At 36.2% G+C, this 23,919-nt stretch overlaps 1 long non-coding RNA gene across 1 annotated transcript in view; it reads left to right on the forward strand.

Moving 5' to 3' along the window:
• LOC111174752 (uncharacterized) overlaps window positions 1–23,919 on the forward strand; it is a 419,708-nt gene that overhangs the window by 324,754 nt on the left and 71,035 nt on the right. The window contains exon 3 of the long non-coding RNA XR_002644547.2: window positions 17,585–17,688. This is a non-coding gene — a long non-coding RNA (uncharacterized LOC111174752). The remainder of the gene's footprint in view (window positions 1–17,584; window positions 17,689–23,919) is intronic.

Below are 23,919 nucleotides of genomic sequence, written 5' to 3' on the forward strand. Positions count from 1 at the left end.
ACATTTAGCAATAATGATATGGTTCTCATTTTGTAAGCTCTTTATACAGTTATATCAAATTTATAAACATTAAATTAATATTTTTCAAAAGGGAATGTAAGGGAGGGATCTTGTTCCATACCCCTAACCCCTAAACTACAGATAGAGTAGATGGTGTGACCTAACAGATACATATAGATGCTTTTATTAATTCGAAGAGTTGCAATTCATCAAAATATTTGGGAAATTAGGAGGAATGTGATTTGAAAAGAGAATATACAAATATGAAAAAATTATCCAATGAATAGAGAAGTATGTCTGATTATTTTTACTTTTATATAAAGGTGAACTTTTTGTCCAAGGGCTGGCTTATGGCTTCTCTGGTTCTTAAAAGTATACAAATTAGGAAAGCTTGATATCTTGTAAAGAATTTTGGAAAACTTAAAAAAAAAAACGAGGTTCAAAATAAGTTTCTTGTTACAGTGATGGGTTACATTTCATTTGTAAACTGAGTTTACAATTCCATTAACTTTTGTGTATTTTCTTGAATGAAGTTGACGCAATCTCCAGTTACTTTGAAAGATAAAGAAAATTGCAAAGGTGCATGCCTCCAAGAAGCCTCTTGAGAATGAAAAGGATGCCAAGTCTATCTATGGTTAATTAGTAAAACCTTTCCTAGGACAATGGAGATGGCAACTAACCCTAAAATGACGTTGGTCATGAATGTGATTAGAATTAGAATTCACAATAATCTTATTCATGTAGCAACCATAGTCAAGTTTCTAATTGACATTTAAAGCAGAGAATCATACAATGAGGTTTGGAATTATCCTAATGATGAAAATAAAGCAATTGGAAGTGTAATGAATTTTTCTTTTCCTAGAAGATGAAGTAATAATAGTAACAAAAATAACAATAACTACTCATGTCATTAGTTATCATGCTTGGGAAAGCATGAAGACAAAAGAGTTTTTTCCTAGTGGAAGTAGGTCAGTCCTGAGAAATACAAAGATATGTTAGATTTTAAAGTTTTTTGTTTGTTTTAAGTCAGAATGGCAGACCCTACCTGAGATAGATGGCTGCATTGAGAAATCTAAGAAACAGTTACATTCTTCAGAATTTGGTGTGCTCCTAAAAAATATTTTGAGCAACAACACTGTTTTGTGTTATTTGAAACAGATGTAGGTCTAAACATAGCTGTTTGCTTCATGTCACCAAAAATATGGTAAACATGATAATTATATACTCAACATCAATTCCAGTATGTTCTGCTTTTCGCTTAATCAAAAAATGATTTTGGTATTTCATCCCACAATTTATGCAAATTCACACACACCTGTGATAAAAAATGTTGTCCTTATCTAGTATATGAATATAAACAGTGTAAAAAAAATACCTCACCCTCTGAAAGGAAGGTGTCTTTTTCCTAAGAGAAGTGGTGTGCCTTATTTGCACTAATTATCCACCTTATTTCACATTAAAAGCACATTTCAGGCATTTAGGTCATAAGGTTTTCTTTTCCTCCTGAAATATTGCAATAATACTACTAAAGCCCATCTTGAGGATTCCTTTTTTTTTATAATATACCAGAAACTGCTCTTTTCACCAAATACTAATAAATTATTTTAAAATTATTACAAACAAAAGCAAACCCATCCAGAATATTGTTTTTGTAATTGCGGAATAAGATGAGAAACATTGAACAGAAAAGAACAAAATTAATTATGAGTAATTCTTAAAAGCACATGCAGTTCTGTTTATTATATTTAGTGTCAATGTCCTTGTGGTATGAATTACCAAACTTTAAAGGGATTTTTACAACCAAATAATATTCTAATTTTTATTCAGAGGAAGAGGCACAAAGAAAGGTAGTAAAACTTTGCCTAGAATTGTCAATATGATGAGGTTTGAGACATGACTACATTAAACTTAATGTTGCTCAAAACCCTTTGACCATAGATGGGACAATTCAAACAGCAAATTTCCTGAAAAGGGAAACAGTAGTTGACCTATAAAGTCAAAAGTTTTATATGAAATAACTCAAAGAAATATGCGTGACTGATGTGAATTTTTTACAATACTAACAAATGTAACATAGTTATTGTACATTACTCAACCTTGTCAGTGTCTGTGATCTTCATAGAATGCATTAGAATAATTGCTTTTAAGAGTCTTGAAATTGTCAAGCTTACTCAGGAATCCATGTACCTGAGGGAGTCAGCACCAGCTGACAGATTGACACAGTTGAGATAAAGGATGTATTAGCTGACTTCAGAAATAAAGCAAAGGTTCCAGTAACTGTGATGTTGGGTGTTTTTACCTCTTCTGTTGTAAAGAAATATGTGACAATAGTCAAGAGTATAGGGATATGGAAACCAGTCACAGGAGAAACAAAAACAGACCCGAAACCCGAAACAAAAACAAAATATGGGTTGTCAGAAATGACACTGAAAAGTCAAATGTTTTTGAACAAAAACTTTTTTTTAAACAGGCAGGAAACAAGTCCACAGTCTGCAAAACTCTAGGTTGAAAGGTTTCTAAATTATTAGATCTCCAAAGAAAAGATTCTCTAACTTTAGGGCTTAAGAATTTTGTTTACTCTTCAGTGATAGCATGTCCCAACTTAATCTGATTTGGAGATTTTCTGAGAATTCGGTCAGCATTGTAAATGCTTATAGCATTACTGCTATAAAGAAATGGTGCTGGTGAATTGATTCAGAAATATGCTTTCACTAACTCCTATATGATTTCAATTCTGAAGACTGTAGAGGGACAAAAGTTTAAGCTCCACGGTAGTCTTTTGATATATATATATATATATGTGTGTGTGTGTGTGTGTGTGTGTGCATATATGTGTATATATATATATATATATATATATATATATCTGAAACAGAAATAGATTTGAGATGTTAATCTGCAGTAATATGAATTGTGGTTTTCACAACACTAAGAATAGAGGTTTACGTTTTAATATTTCCAAGCAGTAGCAAGTACAGCTCTTATTTCTGAAACTTAAACTCAGCTTTTGTCTTTCTTAGTTATCACTGACATGTAATCATCTTTGTTATATATGGAAATAAGTATAGAGAACATTGAAATCAGAACTAAAGTTTGTAAAGGACAGAATTTAATCTTTGTGGCTGTAAATGTACTGTTCTCACAGAGTCGATGATCTTTCAACATGATATGAGGTATGATGTGTGCACTTTCAGAAGGCACAATATTTTCTGTAAAAAATATTAGTTCTAATTTATTAAAACAGTCCTAGATAGCCTTTGATTACATTTACTTGTTCTTTACCCTTAGTTACCAACAGCTTTACATTTTCAGCTCATATGTTTCAAAATACAGGAAGTCTATAAGGAAATTACAGACTTTAACCTCTGTATTAAAAAAAAGTTAATTTTGATTGAAAAGAAAAATACTTCCCTATCAATTCAAATTACCCCATTACTTTTGTAAGGGCATTACTTTTACCAAAGACAAATATGTTCCACTATAATAATCAGTTCCCAGTGTGCCAATTTCTGGTAAAAACAACTTTTTAATGAAGCATTCCTGAAATGCAATGTTCAGGGAAGACAAAGGATTTCTGTGTAGAAGTTATCATTTCACTTTATGAAAGAAGTACTTGGCTATATTATCTCTACCTTACTTTGTGTCTTATTCTCTTAATATCTATTCCATCTTCCACAGTCCCTTTTGGGCTGCTGGGCACCTAAGTTCTTCATTCTTGCTGATACTCTTACTATGTCTCATAAAGAAAGAAAGACATTCATTCTTAACTTCACTTTTTTTTTAATTGAAGTATAGTTGATTTACAATGTTGTGTTAATTTCTGCTGTACAGCAAAGTGATTCAGTTATACATTATATATACATTCTTTTTTTATGGTTTATCATAGGATATTGAATATATTTCTCTGTGCTATACAGTAGGACCTTGTTGTTTATCCATTCTATATATAATAGCTTACATCTGCTAACCCCAACTTCCCACTCCATCCCTTCCCCAACCCTCTCCCCTTGGCAACCACAAGTCTGTTCTCTATGTCCTTGAGTCTGTTTCGTCAATAGGTTCATTTGTGCCGTATTTTAGATTCCACATATAAGTAATATCATATGGTATTTGTCTTTCTCTTTCTGACTTACTTCACTTAGTATAATAATCTCTAGTTGCATTCACGTCTCTGCAAATGGCATTATTTCGTTCTTTTTTTGGCTGAGTAGTATTCCATTGTATATACGTACCACATCTTCTTTATCCATTCATCTGTTAATGGACATTTAGGTTGTTTCCATGTCTTGGCTATTGTGAATAGTGCTGCTATGAACATAGGGGTGCATGTATCTTTTTTAATTAGAATTTTGTCCAGATATATGCCCAGGAGTGGGATTGCTGGATTATATGGTAATTCTATTTTTAGATTTCTGAGGAACCTCCATATTGTTTTCCATAGTGGCTGTGTCAGCTTACGTTCCCACCAACAGTGTAGGAGGATTCCCTTTTTCCACATCCTCTCCAGCATTTGTTATTTGTAGAGTTTTTACTTCATTTAACTTTTTAGTCATTATGGACATCAATTTAGACAATATTCTTTATCTCTGGAAGTAAATACAGACAATCAAGTGCAGGATGTTGTTTGGAAAGAAAGGTACCCCTTGACTGGCAAAGGCAATGGATAGTGCATTCACATTATAATGTAGAGGCAGGGCCAATGGCCTTGGTCTTGAGAACTTTGGAAAGTGAAAATGTTAAAAAAAATAAAGTAGGAAAAAGAAGTTTGTTGCAATTTTGAGCAATGAGTATTACAAATATTGCAAAGTAGCTGTAACATTTCTGTGACAGCTGTATCTGGGGAATGCTTCCTAAACCTAATTATATACTTTTCCTTTCTCTTCTAACTGAAGAGATGATTAGAGATAGAGAGAGAAAAGACATAATTTTCACAAAAAGCTTTACTCTGTGCCATGAAAAGTGAAATGTGTTACTTGTAAATGCAAATTGAACTTATCCTCACTGACTTAAAATACCTGGTGCCACCATAGTTCAAGGTGTATACAGTGATCTGCCTTGACAGTGTTCACCTTCTGAGGATCTCTGAAGGGTACACTCAGTCCTCAGGCAAATGCCTTATACATGTTGTTTTCAAAGGAGATCTTGGTAAAAGCAAAGGAGGAGTTGCCTCTTGTGTCTTGAATATGGGGCATAAAATGATATATATTGACAATCAGAAATGCAGTTGCATCACAAGGCATTTACTTAAGTGGAATTAACTCAAGGGACAGAAACACAAAGGGAAGAGTAATAAGTTAAATACCCTAGTAGATTCAGCCAGCAGTTATGCTTAAACAGAGTGTGCCCTGGGGGTGACTGTGGGGTGGGAAATCTAGCTTTCCTCCTGTTAGTCTCAGTCTTGCCTCTGGAAGTATCAACATCTTGTCAGGCTGAAGAGTGGCTCTAGTTCTTCAAAATACATAGATTTTTTAAATATCAGACAGATTCTAAATGCAAGCCAACCACCTCATCTACCGTTCATTTGAAGAAAAAACCTCTGTGATCCAGTGCAGGAGAAAACAAGGCTTGTCAGAGTTAATTAGAAATATGTATCTCCCACAAGATGCTTGCTTAAATGATTGTGAAGACTCATTCTGACCATGATTTTCACCTTTTGAGCTGATTCCAAAACCTATTCCTAGGTGACTCTGTATACTGATATTCCACATGATGGTAGAGGTCCTGAGCAATTCTCAAGATTTCTTTAAAAGTCACAGGGTAGAAAGCCGCTGTAAATGAAGAAACTGTGTCAACCAGAAGGACCGACATCTTTTCAGTACGTTATTGCTAATAAAATTCCTTACAGTTTATGCCAAAACCATGATGCTGCAACACTGCATTTGAGAACTAGTGTCATGGTAGAGATATGCTGCCACTTCTTTCTCTCCATTGAATTCATGCCTACTTTTTAAGCGTCAAACTGGGAAATTCTAAAAGGAAGACATTAATGTTAACATTGATATTGAGGGAAAATCAATTATGAGAAAACTACCTGAAGAATGGTGGTCATTTAAGTGACAATTACGTTAGTCAATTCATGAAGGGAATCTATGAAGGAATATCCTGTGTCAATGTGGAATGTTGTAAGTAACATTTTGACATTAGAAGAGATCCTATATGTTAAGATTTAAAACCTTTTAGAGTTATAGAAGCTGACCTTTTAATTTTGAAATATTTCTTATTCCTGTAAAATTCTGGACACTTCTAAGCCAAATACAACATAGCTATAAAATTGCTATAAAAATAATTATTAACACAGTGGAATGCAATGAATGCACGAAAACATGAGAGTTCAAGGAACTTTGATTGCGTGTGACAGTAGGAAATTTATTCAGTTTCAGAAAGTCCTGGATGTTATTTGATAACTTTAATATTTATTATTTATAAAGCATCAGATGTCTTCGAGAGTCATCATTGTGGAGCAGAGGGTACGACCAAATGGTTTAGTTGTTCTGAAAAAGTTTACTTTCAAGATTTACATAAAATATTTCTCCTTATATTTTTCTCATTTATATGAATATGTTAACCTGTAAAGTAAAATGACTTTACTAGATTCATCTGTAATGTAATATTATACTCTTTATTGTTAGTAAGTGATGCCAGCTAGCCACACACAAAGGATATCTCTAGGGCTTCCCTGATGGCGCAGTGGTTGAGAGTCCGCCTGCCGATGCAGGGGACGCGGGTTCGTGCCCCGGTCTGGGAAGATCCCGCATGCCGCGGAGCGGCTGGGCCCGTGAGCCATGGCTGCTGAGCCTGCGTGTCCGGAGGCTGTGCTCCGCAATGGGAGAGGCCACAGCAGTGAGAGGCCCGCGTACCGCAAAAAAAAAAAGATATCCCTATGTCTGATGTTATATATGGTACTCAATTTTCAGGCCAGCAGAGAGAGACTTTATCTGTTGACTTTGAAAATTAAAGACAAATCCAAGTACAGCATCATAAAGATATTCCTCTACATAAAGATTGGAAATTCTAACTAATGCAACTAATTCTAATCAATGCAAAACTCTTTTTAAAAAACCCAAAATGGTAGCAACAGCAACAGAACTCCTGGTCCTCCAAACTGCTGTCCAAACCATTAGGTCTCTTAAGACTCAGGTGAATAAAAAATCTTCAAGGGAAGAATAATTACCAGAGTATCAATAAAACCACAATGGTCATTATTGTCCCTACTGAAAGGACATATTGGGGGCTGAAATTATACAGTTGTAGAAGACAAGGTCCTCTGAGAAGACATCTTAAGAAGTCTTTTAATAGAAATCAATAGCCCACTGTGGCAATGTTCTTTTTGATATTGTGTTATTACACAGTTCAGTTTTCAACTGAAAAAGCTTTCCTGGAACACTCTAAAATAAAGGGAAAATTACTTTTTTTCAACTTAAAAAAAGTTTGCTTCATATTAGGCCTTTGGGAATCTTTAAAAGACCATATTTTATTTAATGAATGATTAATTACCAAACCGTCTATGTAATACAACTAAGTGATATTCTTACAAGCTGATTGTGGTTGTGCCTTTTATAAATAGTTGGGAAATATACCAGAAGTACTGGATTTTTTTTTAATTAATTTTTATTGGAGTATAGTTGTTTTACAGTGTTGTTACTTTCTGCTGTACAGCAAAGTGAATCAACTATACAACTATGTATATCCCCTCTTTTTGGATTTCCTTCCCATTTAGTTCACCACAGAGCATTGAGTAGAGATCCCTGTGCTACACAGTGGATTCTCATTAGTTATCTATTCTAAATATAGTAGTGGATATATGTCAATCCCATTCTCCCAATTCATCCCACCCCTCTTCCATCCTCCCCCAGTATCCATATCTCCATTCTCTATGTCTGTGTGTCTGTTTCTGCTTTGCAAATAAATTCATCTGTATCGTTTTTCTAGATTCCACATATAAGTGATATTATATGATATTTGTTTTTCTCTTTCTGATTTACTTCACTCTGTATGACAGACTGTAGGTCCATCCACCTCACTACAAATAACTCAATTTCTTTTTTTTTTTATGGCTGAGTAATATTCTATTGTATATAGGTATCACATCTTCTTTATCCATTCTTCTGTTGATGGGCACTTAGGTTGCTTCCATGTCCTGGCTATTGTAAATAGAGCTGCAATGAACATTTTGGTACATGACTCTTTTTGAATTATGGTTTTCTCAGAGTATATGCCCAGTAGTGGGATTGCTGGGTTGTATGGTAGTTCTATTTTTAGTTTTTTAAGCGACCTCCATACTGTTATCCATAGTGGCTGTACCAATTCACATTCCCACCAACAGTGTAAGAGGGTTCCTTTTTCTCCACACCCTCCCCAGCATTTATTGTTTGTAGATTTTTTGATGATGGCCATTCTGACTGCGTGGGGTGATACCTCATTGTAGTTTTGATTTGCATTTCTCTAATGATTAGCGATGTTGAGCATTCTTTCATGTGTTTGTTGGCAGTCTGTATCTTCTTTGGAGAAATGTCTATTTAGGTCTTCTGCCCATTTTTGGATTGGGTTGTTTGTTTTTTTGATATTGAGCTACTTGCAAATTTTGGAGATTAATCCTTTGTCAGTTGCTTCATTTGCAAATATTTTCTCCCATTCTGAGGGTTGTCTTTTCATCTTGTTTATGTTTTCCTTTGCTGTGCAAAAGCTTTTAAGTTTCATTAGGTCCCATTTGTTTATTTATTTTTATTTCCATTTCTCTAGGAGGTGGGTCAAAAAGGATCTTGCTGTGATTTATGTCATAGAGTGTTCTGCCTATGTTTTCCTCTAAGAGTTTGATAGTGTCTGGCCTTACATTTAGGTCTTTAATCCATTTTGAGTTTATTTTTGTGTATGGTGTTAGGGAGTGTTCTAATTTCAGTGTTTTACATGTAGCTGTCCAGTTTGCCCAGCACCACTTATTGAAGAGACTGTCTTTTCTCCATTTTATACTCTTGCCTCCTTTATCAAAGATAAGGTGACCATTTGTGCGTGGGTTTATCTGTGGGCTTTCTGTCCTGTTCCATTGATCTGTAGTTCTGTTTTTGTGCCAGTACCATACTGCCTTGACTACTGTAGCTTTGTAGTATAGTCTGAAATCTGGGAGCCTGATTCCTCCAGCTCCATTTTTCTTTCTCAAGATTGCTTTGGCTATTCAGAGTCTTTTGAGTTTCCATACAGATTGTAGAATTTTTTGTTCTAATTCTGTGAAAAGTGCCTTTGGTTATGTGATAGGGATTGCATTGAATCTGTAGATTGCTTTGGGTATTATTGTCATTTTCACAATGTTGATTCTTCTAATCCAAGAGCATGGTATATCTCTCCATCTGTTTGTGTCATCTTTAATTTCTTTCATCAGTATCTTATAGTTTTCTGAGTAAAGGTCTTTTGTCTCCTGAGGTAGGTTTATTCCTAGGTATTTTATTCTTTTGGTGCAATGGTAAATGGGATAGTTTCTTTAATATCTCTTTCTGATCTTTTGCTGTTAGTGTATAGGAATGAAAGATAGTTCTTTGTATTAATTTTGTATCCTGCAACTTTATCAAATTCATTGATTAGCTCTAGTAGTTTTCTGGTGGCATCTTTAGGATTTTCTATGTATAGTATCATCTCATCTGCAAACAGTGACAGTTTTACTTTCTTCCTTTCCAATTTGGACTCCTTTTATTTCTTTTTCTTCTCTGATTGCCATGGCTAGAACTTCCAAAACTATGTGAATAAAAGTGGTAAGAGAGGACATCCTTGTCTTGTTCCTGACCTTAGAGGAAATGCTTTCAGTTTTTTGCTGTTGAGAATGTTTGCTGTGGGTTTGTCATATATGGCCTTTATTGTGTTGAGGTAGATTCCGTCTATGCCTACTTTCTGGAGAGTTTTTATCATAAATGGGTGTTGAATTTTGTCAGAAGCTTTTTCTGCATGTATTGAGATGATCATATGGTTTTTATCGTTCAGTTTGTTGACGTGGTGTATCACATTGATTGATTTGCATATATTGAAGAATCCTTGCATCCCTGGGATAAATCCCACTGGATCATGGTGTATGATCCTTTTAATGTGTTATTGGATTCTGTTTGCTAATATTTTTTTGTGGATTTTTGTGTTTATATTCATCTGTGTTATTGGCCTGTAATTTTCTCTTTTTGTGATATCTTTGTCTGGTTTTGGTATCCGGGTGATGGTGGCCTCGTAGAATGATGCTGGGAGTGCTGGAATTCTTAAAAAGAAAATAATGTTTATTTAGGCTGGAAGAGTAGAATAAATACACAAATAATATAAAGAAGTGAAGTTTTCCTGATTAAGCTTATTGTTGGGTGAGCTTATGTTACCATGCAAAGATATTATTCAGTATATTATTTTAATACTTTCAAACCTATGTTTGAGATAACTAAGATAATTACAAATCTCTTGATCATTATGGATCACTATAGTCTGGTACCACTTAGTATATTATAGAATATGCTAGAAACAGGATATTTTGATTTCAATAACACTTGTCATTGATCTTCGAATAATATATTCACTTAACATATGGTACAATTACCTGTGATTCCAATTACCCTGGTGGGGTAGTGGGGGGCTTTAAACCCTGAAGAAATACATAAGCTATATTAGGATGTCACCAGAGAAAAATTCTCCACTGAATTCTGAAGTAGTGGGAAATGTTGTGATAGTTCCAGAGATGTAGTGGTAAAGCTCCTTAATCGTCCTCAAGACACTATCTGTACTGTGTTGAATAGTAAGAAGCCCTTTAAATGAGCTTTTTAAATTATGTATTTGACTGCTACAAAATACAATGTGATTTTACTTTTAAATCCTATCAAAATAGGCTCTTTAACTTAATTTCACCATTGTTTTGGAAGAAAGCCCATACAATATAGTTTTAATTTACAGAGCTTTTCCCTTTGGGAATCTACACGATGGGGCTGCCTTGGTTCCCAATATGGCATGAGGGCAGCAGGGAATTGTTCACTCATATCTCTGCATAGATTCACTCAAAAGTGATGGTGTTATGACAGAAGGTGGATTACATGGTTTTTAGATTAACCATACTAAAAATTAACAATGTATTTCAAAAATATATTTAAAATTGCAGTTCAGCAAAATCTTTTACATATTTATGGTATCCATTATTTGAGACTTTATAATAACATATATGATACTTTGTCAGCTTCAGTGAAGGAATGCCTCTTCCTTAATAATTTGATTGTGCTTGTCTATTTGTCACTGTTCCTTTTCCAGAATGGGCAGATTTATGAGCACTGCTAACATCCAGGGGAAAAAAAATACTCCATTCCTCAAAGAGTGGAGGAAGAGTTATGATGGAAGATAGAATTGTTCAGGGCCCAAATTTCCTGAGATTTTTGCTGTCGTGGAAGTGTCATATTTCGGTTGGGCTGCTGACTTAAATGCTCTACTCCTGATCCCTTCCCTCCCTCCTTCCCTGCTTTTTTTTCTAACCAGCCAATTCTAACTCTCCTTCAGATTTCAGCCTATGTGTCTTCTTAGAGGAGCTTTCTAAAAATGTCCCCTAAGGTTTAAATAGTTTTATAGTATCTGGTGCATGACTATCAATTGATTTAATACTGGGTATTCTGAATGTTTACTTGCTAATCTCTCAATACATCAGAATTTCTCAAATGAGGAACTGTATTAATTTCCTGTTGCTGCTCTAACAAATTACCACAGATTTAGTAGCTTAAAACAAAAAGACATTTACTATCTTAGAGATGTGGAGGTGAGAATTCAGAAATGGGTCCCACTGGGCTAAAAATCAAGGTACTGGCTCTGTGGCATTCCTTTCAGAGACCTTGCATTTTCCAAGTTCTATTATAGGCTGCCTAAAGCCCTTTCTCATGGTCTCTTCCTCAATCTTCACAGTCAGTAGCATCTTCAAATCTCTCTCACCCTGACCCTGCTTTTGTTGTCACATCTCTTTCTCTTACCCCGAATATCCTGCCTCCCTCTCCCTTTGTAAGTTCCTGCAATTACATTGGAACCACCAGGATAACCCAGGACTGTCTCCCACTTTAAAAATCCTTAATTTAATCACATGCACAAAGTCCCTTTGCCAGGTAAGGTAACATTTATAGAGTTCATGTTGTAGGATGTGGACATCTTTGGCAGGGGAATGGGAGGTGGGGGTGAGGGGGTGGGGAGAGGAGGCCATTGTTCTAGTGACCACAGGCACCATGTCAATTTTTTAATAAAATCTGGGGTCTAGTTGGATATGTGACATTTTGTAAATGTTCATTTAACATTTGATAAGTTAGTATATGAATAAGGTCTGTCTTAACACAATGTCATTCAAACAATAAATGTCATAAATGTATCATCTAAAATTGTACCCAATTATCCCCCTTTCCCATTAAAATATTTTCAGTGCAATAAAGAGCTATAGAGGGCCAGCTGTGTCATAAGGTACAAGATCCTGTGGTAACTCTACCCTGTGAAGGAGCTCAGATACCTCAGAATGGGGTTGTCCTGTAGGAAATGAAAAATGTCATTGTATTCGGTCTACTCAACAGAAGAACTCTATCAGTTTTCCAAGGAATGATGTCAAGGGTGTTCCCATTCTTCTCACCTTTGCTGTCTACCCTATTTTCTCTTTGCTAGGGGTTTCTTACCTAAAGTTTTATGCCATGATTTTAAAATTACATACCACAAGATGTTAAAATTAAAATTATAAACCATTAGTATTTTTCTACACCAATTCTAATTTAACTAACTTGTCTTTTCTTTTTTTTTTTTCTTTTCTTTTTAAAATTGAAAATATACACTTTATTTTCCAACATGCCTGTTTTGGAATCTAACCAGAATCTCCCTGTTATCTGAAAATTCAGTTTGTCTTTGAGGCTGAGTAACCATGAAACCAGAAAATTTCATGAGTTGTGTGGTGTGGTAAAAGACTTACCGGAGCTTGGAGAAATAGTTGTAGCAGATAAAGTTCTCTATATGCCTAGATACTCTAAAAAACATTTATGCCAAATTTTGTTTGCTATGAATGTATGTTTATTTCCAATCTATAAGGACAGAGAGTTAAGTTATTTCACAGCACACTGTTATTACCTTTCTGTGCAAAGCCCATCCCTTATTTATTGGTTGATTCACCGTTATTTTCATTCCTCACTCCCATTTTCCTCCCCCTACAACCTGTGACTCTGATGTGTTTGATTTGCACTTTTGACTTTTATGGTCCTTTTTAAAATTATCATTACATTTTACTGTGTTTTTACCTATAAGATTATAATTTATGTGTAAATATTATATTTTTACTTTTTTTTTCATTTAACACTGGCTTTTTAATACCTATCCATGTTACAGAGAATACATTTACTTGTTTGCTTCTAACTGCTGGATAGCATCCTACAGTATATGTCCACTATATTTTTCTTATTTATTTACCTAGATATGGGCTCATATATTGCCTTCAACTATCTATCTGAGTAAACACAACAGTGAATACCCTTGATAATCTAGTGATCATGGATTTTTCTGAGCATTTCTTTTTTGACATTAAACCCTGGAATAACATTGCTGGGTCATCCATCTTGACTCAGGTAAGCACTAGGGAGCTTTGCAGTATGTCTGTCCCTGTCTACCCCCTACCAGTAGTGCATGAGTGCTCCTGCTTGATGTCCTCACCAACATATGGCATCCCAGTATTCACTAATCCCTGAGGTAAAGGTAGTATCTTACTTTTTTAAAATAATTAATTAATTTATTTTATTTTTGGCTGTGTTGGGTCTTTGTTGCTGCCTGCGGGCTTTCTCTAGTTGCAGCGAGTGGGGACTACTCTTTGTTGCAGTGCGTGTGCTTCTCATTGCAGTGGCTTCTCTTGTTGCGGAGCACAGGCTCTAGACACGCGGGCTCAGTAGTTGTGGCACACGGGCTCAGTAGTTGTGGCTCGCGGGCTCTAGAGCGCAGGCTCAGTAGCTGCGGCGCACGGGCTTAGTTGCTCCGTGTCATGTGGGATCTTCCCAGAACAGGGCTTGAACCTGTGTCCCCTGCACTGTGCCACCAGGGAAGTCCTGTATCTTACTGTTCAAATTTACATTTCCCTGATTATCAATGTATTTGAGTATTCCTTCAAACTCAGATATTAACCATTATGCTTTTTCTTTCTGTGGATTGCCATGTAACATTCTCTATCCATTTTTCTAGTATGTTTAATATTCTCCTTTGTTGATATCCTGGATAGCTTTGTTTATCATAGATATTAATCACTTATTAATCTTAGATACTACTTCTGTCTCATTCTTCCATATTTGTATGCTGTGATTGGAGGGTTCCACAGTGGTCTTTGCTTCATGGAACATTGGTTACAGTTTTTAAAAGTTCAAATAAATACATCCACCAATGTGAGCAACTCATGGGTTACAATAACTGAACAGAATAGATTAGGAATAGACTATCACCTTCATTTTATGGCATTGACAAGTAAAAGCATTTTTCCTCATGTTTGTATTCAGTCAAGTACTGTGTATCTGTTGGTGTTGGGTTGGGTCAACAAAACCAAGTTGGAATGAACTTTTCTAGACTTTCATTCTCATTGGATTAGGATTGTCCACACACACACAAAATTCATGTGTTTGGAGGGTAGACGTGAAACAGCAGTTAGTCCTACATTCTAAACATCAGTGTAGGGTGCCAGGAGCTGCCATAGGTTGTATGTTTGTTGCTGATCCATTGGCTCACTTCTTTGGTTTGGAGCCACATCGGTGCTTCCAGGTCCTCCAGCTCCCACAACATCTTCTGCATGTCGTCCAAAGTGCCGGATCTCCTGATTAATTTCCTTCTTCAACTTCTATGTAATTTTTGAACAGTTATGTGGTGAGGGATCCCAGCTTCACCTGCAAGTAACCTGCATTGTCAAGGGTGAAGGCAACTTGAGAGAGATGTGGATTCTAGTTGATTATAGCTCTGTTATGCTTTTCTTCACATCTGCCAGCTTGGCAACTTCAGGCTCAGAACCAGACACAAAAGCAATAGCTTTACTTAGACTTCTCCCCCTGTTTCCACAATTGCATAAAAATCTAATCCCCATAATAAATCCCTTATTCCAGATCACTCACAGGTTGTCTGCTTCTCTGACCAAATTCTGGCTGATACAGTGTGTGTACAATAAGAGGGAAGTATACACTCATATATAAATATATAAACACAGAAATTTACTTGTCACTGAATCAGACTTGGGACATAATTCTGAGCAGGCAAAATATAAAGCCTTATTTATGGAGTCAGATCATATAGTAGAAAAAAGAATCAACTATGTTAATTATACTCTTCAAGAGTAATCACTTTTTAATCTGTTTTGGGTAGTGGACCATTTTGAGAGTCTATGGCTCCTTTCTTTAAAAAAAGTACAATGTTTTATATACTACTTTAGGATGTTCACAGATCTTCTAAAGCCTGTCAGTAGACCAAAATCATTGAGAGGTTTGTGAATCCCTGGGTGAAAACTCTCCCAAACCAAGGCACATCTTTTGTTTCTTGCCAGTTTAGCCTGTACCTAGTTAGCGCATTTCTTTAGAACCTGGTTCTAATGTGGATGAGATCACATATTCGACACATGTATAGTCTAAATGCCTTAGCTCTTCCAACCAACACGGGTCAGATATCTTTCACATATGTGTTATGAGTCACAAGCCGGATCTAGCACAAGAATGGCTCAGTGAAAATTTATTCCTACTGACTGTAATTAACAACTGAAGTTTCTGCCAGTGGTGGTTGACAGTACCATCTTGTGATCAAGGTAACAAACTCCCAAGTTAAGGTCTGGACCATAGCGTCTTTTATTTTAAGCCAACAGTTGATGATAAGCAGTTAAACTGTCCAATATGTTCCTTGATACATTTCTACTGTTTATGTTTCTGTATGACTACCAGAGTCCAGATGGTTAGGAACTTTCCATCTATCACTGTGGAACAGCAAGCAAATATGGCCAGTGGCAAGGGTTTGGTAATATTTAGCAAAATTTGGTTAAGGCAGATTCAAATTTAAACTTCTGCTTCTCCAAGCCATGAATAAATAGATAGCAGACATTGATGTGGGGGAAAAGACAACTAATTAAAAAATTTCCTGATAACTTTTCTTTAGAGTAAAATATTCCCATTTATTATTTTTAAATGATGAGCAATCACTTCTGATGAAAAAGGTGAATAAAATGTATACTCCTTAATTAATTAATTATAAAAGAGGCCACATAAAATCAGGCTGTGCCTAACCTAGTCATCTGCTTGGAAAATATTGAGATCTTCTGAAGGAGCGCTAATAAAATTGATTACATAACCACAAGTTTACTTTTCTCAAGCTTTACATAACATCAGTGTTCCCATCAGGTTACTTCCTGACCAGCAGTTAGGTTTTGGGAATCTGAGGGTAAAGAAATTGCTCCTTAAAGGATTTGGGTTGATTTTTCCCTTTTCACTCTGTGGCTGTATCAGATACACTAAAAGGTAACTTAAGCCCCAATATATTCTGGGTTCTGTATATGTCTTATTACTCACCCTTTCCTCCTAAACGAGAAAATTCTAATCACCTTCTTTTAAAATGCTAGGGGATGAGGGGAGTGGGGAATGGGAGGTGACTGATAATGGGCACAGAGTTTATTTGGGGGGGTGATGAAAAAGTTCCAGAATTAATGGTGATGGTTGCATAATCTGTGAGTTACTAAAACCCACTCAGTCGTGTGCTTTAAATAGTGAGTTTTATGGTATGTTAATTATACCTCAATAAAAAACCCAAAACGCTATACTCAAGAAAACCATGAAAAAATAAATTCCCACCCAATGATACTCAAACCAAGGCCTGTATTTTTTTGAGTATCTACCAGCCCTGCTGCTCCCACACTGTCACATCCCCACCCTCCAAACATGATCACTGAAATCCATCATAGTGTGACCAGTCACCTCAGTTTGCCTGAGACTATCTGATTTTAGCACGGAACGTCCTACATCTCAGGAAATCTTTCAGTCCTGGGCAAACCTGGAGCGTCAGTCATCCTACCTGTCAACATGCAGTCCTTTTCTAATTAGGGCTTGCATGTTTTCTGCATTTCCAAAAGCGTTTTCATTTTCTCTTTTGCAAATACACTACCACTTCCTGCCCTTCCCCCATGCAAGGAGAAGGCAGGCAGGACCCTTGTGAGCACTTGGCTTCATGCTCCTTAGTTCAGTAATTTAACTGAAGCCATGATTCTCTTCATCACAGCTTTGGCCTGGAGTCACTACAATGTTTGAATACTTGAGTGCGTTTAACTAACTAATTTTAAAAGTTTCCTAAAAAGATAAGAAATGAGAAACATATTAGTTTTTCATTAAAAGAAAATAATCAAACTTCTCCTTTTTATAGTCACTGAAACTCAATTTTCCTGTTTCTGGCATGTTTCTACTTTAGAAATAAAGACTTAATGGAGAAACTTTCCTGTCGATCCAGTGGTTAAGACTCCTAGCTTCCACTGCAGGGGGCACGGGTTCAATCCTTGGTTGGGGAACTAAGATCCTGCATGCCACATAGCGTGGCCAGAAAAACAAAAAAAGACTTAATGGAAATATTTCTTTACATCTTTCAGGTTGGAAGACATCCTCTTAGAGCCCACAGCAGATCTGGGTTATGAATACCCATGTACTTCTCAGTTTGGAGTTTCTCAGCACTGCACAGACTACAAAGTATGAGGTAAGTTATGGAGGAATTAGCCCCAATAGTACCAAAACTTACTTGTGTTTGCTCTTCAAGTATGCATAGAAGACATAGTTTTATTTATTTATTTATTTATTTTTAACGTTTTTATTGGAGTAAAATTGCTTTACAATGGTGTGTTAGTTTCTGCTTTATAACAAAGTGAATCAGTTATACATATACATATATCCCCATATCTCTTCCCTCTTGCGTCTCCCTCCCACCCTCCCTATCCCACCCCTCTACGTGGTCACAAAGCACCGAGCTGATCTCCCTGTGCTATGCGACTGCTTCCCACTAGCTATCTATTTTACATTTGGTAGTATATATGGACATATATACATTACCATGCTCTCACTTTGCCCCAGCTTACCCTTCCCCCTCCCCGTGTCCTCAAGTCCATTCGCTAGTAGGTCTGCATCTTTATTCCCGTCTTGCCCTTAGAATCTTCCTGACCTTTTTTGTTTTTCAGATTCCATATATATGTGTTAGCATGTGGTATTTGTTTTTCTCTTTCTGACTTACTTCACTCTGTATGACAGACTCTAGAGCCATCCACATCACTACAAATAACGCAATTTCGTATCTTTTTATGGCTGAGTAATATTCCATTGTATATATGTGCCATATCTTCTTTATCCATTCATCTGTTGATGGACACTTAGGTTGCTTCCATGTCCTGGCTATTGTAAATAGAGCTGCAATGAACATTTTGGTACATGACTCTTTTTGAATTATGGTTTTCTCAGGGTATATGCCCAGTAGTGGGATTGCTGGGTCGTATGGTAGTTTAGTTCTATTTTGAGTTTTTTAAGGAACCTCCATACTGTTCTGCATAGTGGCTGTATCAATTTACATTCACACCAACAGTGCAAGAGGGTTCCCTTTTCTCCACACCCTCTCCAGCATTTATTGTTTGTAGATGTTTTGATGATGGCCATTCTGACCAGTGTGAGATGATACCTCATTGTAGTTTTGATTTGCATGTCCCTAATGATTAATGATGTTGAGCATTCATTCATGTGTTTGTTCGCAATCTGTATATCTTCTTTGAAGAAATGTCTATTTAGGTCTTCTGCCCATTTTTGGATTGGGTTGTTTGTTTTTTTGATATTGAGCTGCATGAGCTGCTTGTAAATTTGGGGGATTAATACTTTGTCAGTTGCTTCATTTGCAAAAATTTTCTCCCATTCTGAGGGTTGTCTTTTCTTCTTGTTTATGCTTTCCTTTGCTGTGCAAAAGCTTTGAAGTTTCATTAGGTCCCATTTGTTTATTTTTGTTTTTATTTCCATTTCTCTGGGAGGTGGGTCAAAAAGGATCCTGCTGTGATTTATGTCATAGAGTGTTCTGCCTATGTTTTCCTCTAAAAGTTTGATAGTGTCTGGCCTTACATTTAGGTCTTTAATCCATTTTGAGTTTATTTTTGTGTTTGGTGTTAGGGAGTGTTCTAATTTCAGTGTTTTACATGTAGCTGTCCCGTTTTCCCAGCACCACTTTTTGAAGAAGCTGTCTTTTCTACATTGTATATTCTTGCCTCCTTTATCAAAGATAAGGTGACCATATGTGCATGGGTTTATCTCTGGGCTTTCTATCCTGTTCCACTGATCTATATTTCTGTTTCTGTGCCAGTACCATACTGTCTTGATTACTGTAGCTTTGTAGTATAGGCTGAAGTCTGGGAGCCTGATTCCTCCAGCTCCATTTGTCTTTCTCAAGATTGCTTTAGCTTTTCAGGGTCTCTTGTGTTTCCATACAAGTTGTGCAATTTTTTGTTCTAGTTCTGTGAAAAATGCCGGTGGTAGTTTGATAGGGATTGCATTGAATCTGTAGATTGCTTTGGGTAGTAGAGTCATTTTCACAATGTTGATTCTTCTAATCCAAGAACATGGTATATCTCTCCATGTATTTGTATCATCTTTAATTCTTTCATCAGTATCTTATAATTTTCTGAACACAGGTCTTTTGTCTCTTTAGGTAGGTTTATTCCTAGGTATTTTATTCTTTCTGTTGTAATGCTAAATGCGACTGTTTTCTTAATTTCACTTTCAGATTTTTCATTATTAGCATATAGGAATGCAAGAGATTTCTGTGCAATAATTTTGTATCCTGCAACATTACCAGATTCATTGATTAGCTCTAGTAGATTTCTGGTACCATCTTTAGGATTCTCTATGTTTACTGTCATGTCGTCTGCAAACAGTGACAGCTTTACTTCTCTCTGATTTGGATTCCTTTTATTTCTTTTTCTTCTCTGATTGCTGTGGTTAAATCTTCCAAAACTATGTTGAATAATAGTGGTGAGAATGGGAAGCCTTGTCTTGTTCCTGATCTTAGTGGAAATGGTTTCAGATTTTCACCATTGAGGACGATGTTGGCTGTGGGGTTGTCATATATGGCCTTTATTATGTTGAGGTAAGTTCCCTCCATGCCTACTTTCTGGAGGGTTTTTATCATGAATGTGTGTTGAATTTTGTCAAAAGCTTTCTCTGAATCTATTGAGATGATCGTATGGTTTTTCTCCTTCAATTTGTTAAAATGGTGTATCACATTGACTGATTTGCATATATTGAAGAATCCTTGCATTCCTGGGGTAAACCCTACTTGATCATGGTGTATGATCCTTTTAATGTGTTGTTGGATTCTGTTTGCTAGTATTTTTTGAGGATTTTTGCATCTATGTTCATCAGTGATATTGGCCTGTAGTTTTCTTTCTCTGTGACATCTTTGTCTGGTTTTGGTATCAGGGTGATGGTGGCCTCGTAGAATGAGTTTGGGAGTGTTCCTCCCTCTGCTATATTTTGGAAGAGTTTGAGAAGGATAGGTGTTAGCTCTTCTCTAAATGTTTGATAGAATTCGCCTGTGAAGCCATCTGGTCCTGGGCTTTTGTTTGTTGGAAGAGTTTTAATCACAGTTTCAGTTTCAGTGCTTGTGATTGGTCTGTTCATATTTTCTGTTTCTTCCTGGTTCAGTCTCGGAAGGTTGTGCATTTCTAAGAATTTGTCCATTTCTTCCAGGTTGTCCATTTTATTGGCATAGAGTTGCTTGTAGTAATCTCTCATGATCCTTTGTATATCTGCAGTGTCAGTTTTTACTTCCCCTTTTTCATTTCTAATTCTATTGATTTGAGTCTTCTCCCTTTTTTTCTTGATGAGTCTGGCTAATGGTTTATTAATTTTGTTTATCTTCTCAAAGAACCAGCTTTCAGTTTTATTGATCTTTGCTATTGTTTCCTTCATTTCTTTTTCATTTATTTCTGATTTGTTCTTTATGATTTCTTTCCTTCTCCTAACTTTGGTTTTTTTTTGTTCTTCTTTCTCTAATTGCTTTAGGTGTAAGGTTAGGTTGTTTATTTGAGATGTGTCTTGTTTCTTAAGGTAGGATTTTATTCCTATAAACTTTCCTCTTAGAACTGCTTTTGCTGCATCCCCTAGGTTTTGGGTCGTAGTGTTTTCATTGTCAGTGGTTTCTAGGTAGTTTTTTAATTCCTCTTTGATTTCTTCAGTGATCTCTTGGTTATTAAGTAGTGTATTGTTTAGCCTCCATGTGTTTATATTTTTTACAAATATTTTTCCTGTAATTGATATGTAGTCTCATAGTGTTTTGGTCAGAAAACATACTTGATACGATTTCAATTTTCTTTAATTTACCAAGGCTTGACTTGTGACCCAAGATATGATCTATCGTGGAGAATGTTCCATGCGCACTTGTGAAGAAAGTGTATTCTCTTGTTTTTGGTTGGAATTTCCTTTAAATGTCAATTAAGTCCATCTTGTTTAATGTATCATTTAAAGCTTGTGTTTCCTTATTTATTTTCATTTTGGATGATCTGTCCATGGGTGAAAGTGGGGTGTTAAAGTCCCCTACTATGATTGTGTTACTGTTGATTTCCCCTTGTATGGCTGTTAGTAGTTGCCTTATGTATTGAGATGCTCCTATGTTGGGTGCATAAATATTTACAATTGTTATATCTTCTTCTTAAATTGATCCCTTGATCATTACGTAGTGTCCTTCTTTGTCTCTTGTAATAGTCTTTGTTTTAAAGTCTATTTTCTCTGATATGAGAATTGCTACTCCATCTTTCTTTTGATTTCCATTTGCATGGAATATCTTTTTCCATCCCCTTACTTTCAGTCTGTATGTGTCCAGAGATCTGAAGTGGGTCTCTTGTAGACAGCATATATACACGTCTTGTTTTTGGATCTATTCAGCCAGTGTATGTCTTTTGGTTGGAGCATTTAGTCCATTTACATTTAAGGTAATTATTGATATGTATGTTCCTATTACCATTTTCTTTATTGTTTTGGGTTTGTTATTGTAGGTCTTTTCCTTCTCTTGTGTTTCCTGCCTAGATAAGTTCCTTTAGCATTTGTTGTAAAGCTGTTTTGGTTGTGCTGAATTCTCTTAGCTTTTGCTTGTCTGTAAAGATTTTAATTTGTCCGTCAAATCTGAATGAGATCCTTGCTGGGTAGAGTCATCTTGGGTGTAGGTTTTTCCCTTTCATCACTTTAAATTTGTCCTGGCAGTCCCTTCTGGCATGCAGAGTTTCTGCTGAAAGATCAGCTGTTAACCTTATTGGGATTCCCTTGTATGTTATTTATTGTTTTTCCCTTGCTGCTTTTAATATTTTTTCTTTATATTTAATTTTTGATACTTTGATTAATATGTGTGTTGGCGTGTTTCTCCTTGGATTTATCCTGTATGGGACTCTCTGTGCTTCCTGGACTTGATTAACTATTTCATTACCCGTATTAGGGAAGTTTTCAACTATAATCTCTTCAAATATTTTCTCAGTCCCTTTCTTTTTCCCTTCTTCTGGGACCCCTATAATTCGAATGTTGGTGCCTTTAATGTTGTCCCAGAGGTCTCTGAGACTGTCCTCAAGTTTTTCATCCTTTTTTCTGCTCTGCCGTAGTTATTTCCACTGTTTTATCTTCCAGGTCAGTTATCTGTTCTTCTGCCTCAGTTATTCTGCTATTGATTCCTTCTAGAGAATTTTTAATTTCATTTATTGTGTTGTTCATCCTTGTTTGTTTGCTCTTTTGTTCTTCTGGGTCCTTGTTAAACGTTTCTTGCATTTTCTCCGTTCTATTTTCAAGATTTTGTATCATCTTTACTATCATTATTCTGAATTCTTTTTCAGGTAGACTACCTATTTCCTCTTCATTTGTTAGGTCTGGTGGATTTTTACCTTGTTCCTTCATCTGCTGTGTGTTTCTTTGTCTTCTCATTTTGCTTAACTTACTGTGTTTGCGGTCTCCTTTCAAGAGGTTGCAGGTTGGTAGTTCCCGCTGTTTTTGGTATCTGCCCCCAGTGGCTAAGGTTGGTTCAGTGTGTTGTTATGGCTTCTTGATGGAGGGGACTAGTGCCTGTGTTCTGGTGGATGAGGCTGGATCTTGTCTTTCTGGTGGGCAGGTCCATGTCTGGTGGTGTGTTTTGGGGTGTCTGTGACCTTATTATGATTTTAGGCAGCCTCTCTGCTAATGGGTGGGGTTGTGTTCCTGACTTGCTCGTTTTTTGGCATAAGGTGTCCAGCACTGTAGCTTGCTGGTCATTGAGTGGAGCTGGTTCTTGGTGTTGAGATGGAGATCTTGGGAGATTTTCACCATTTGATATTACGTGGTGCTGGGAGGTCTCTGGTGGACCAATGTCATGAACTTGGCTCTCCCACCTCAGAGCCACAGCCCTGGCGCCTGGCTGGAGCACAAAGAGCCTTTCATCCACACGGCTCAGAATAAAAGGGAGAAAAAGAGATAGAAAGAAAGAAAAAGATGAAATAAAATAAGTTAAAATTTTAAAGTTCTTAAAACAAGAAATAATTATTAAAAAAAGCTTTTTAAGTAATTATAAAGAGAAGAAGAAAACAACCAAACCAAAAAACAAATCCAGCAGTGATAACAAGTGCTGAAAACTATACTAAAAAAAAAAAAAAAGCAGAACCCTAGGACAAATGGTAAAAGGAAAGTTATACAGACAAAATCACACACAGAAGCATACGCATACACACTCACAAAAAGACAAAAAGGGGAAAAAAAAATATATCGTTGCTCCCAAAGTCCACTTCCTCAATTTGGGATGATTCGTTGTCTGTTCAGGTATTCCACAGATGCAGGTTACATCACGTTGACCGTGGAGATTTAATCTGGTGCTCCGGAGGCTGCATGGAGAAATTTCCCTTTCTCTTCTTTGTTTGCACAGCTCCTGGGGTTCAGCTTTGGATTTGGCCCTGCC

The sequence above is a fragment of the Delphinapterus leucas genome, chromosome 13 (genome assembly GCF_059928025.1).
Source record: "Delphinapterus leucas isolate spDelLeu-1000000601 "Yukka" chromosome 13, BTC_Dleu_Yukka2, whole genome shotgun sequence".
Lineage (NCBI taxonomy): Eukaryota > Metazoa > Chordata > Mammalia > Artiodactyla > Monodontidae > Delphinapterus > Delphinapterus leucas.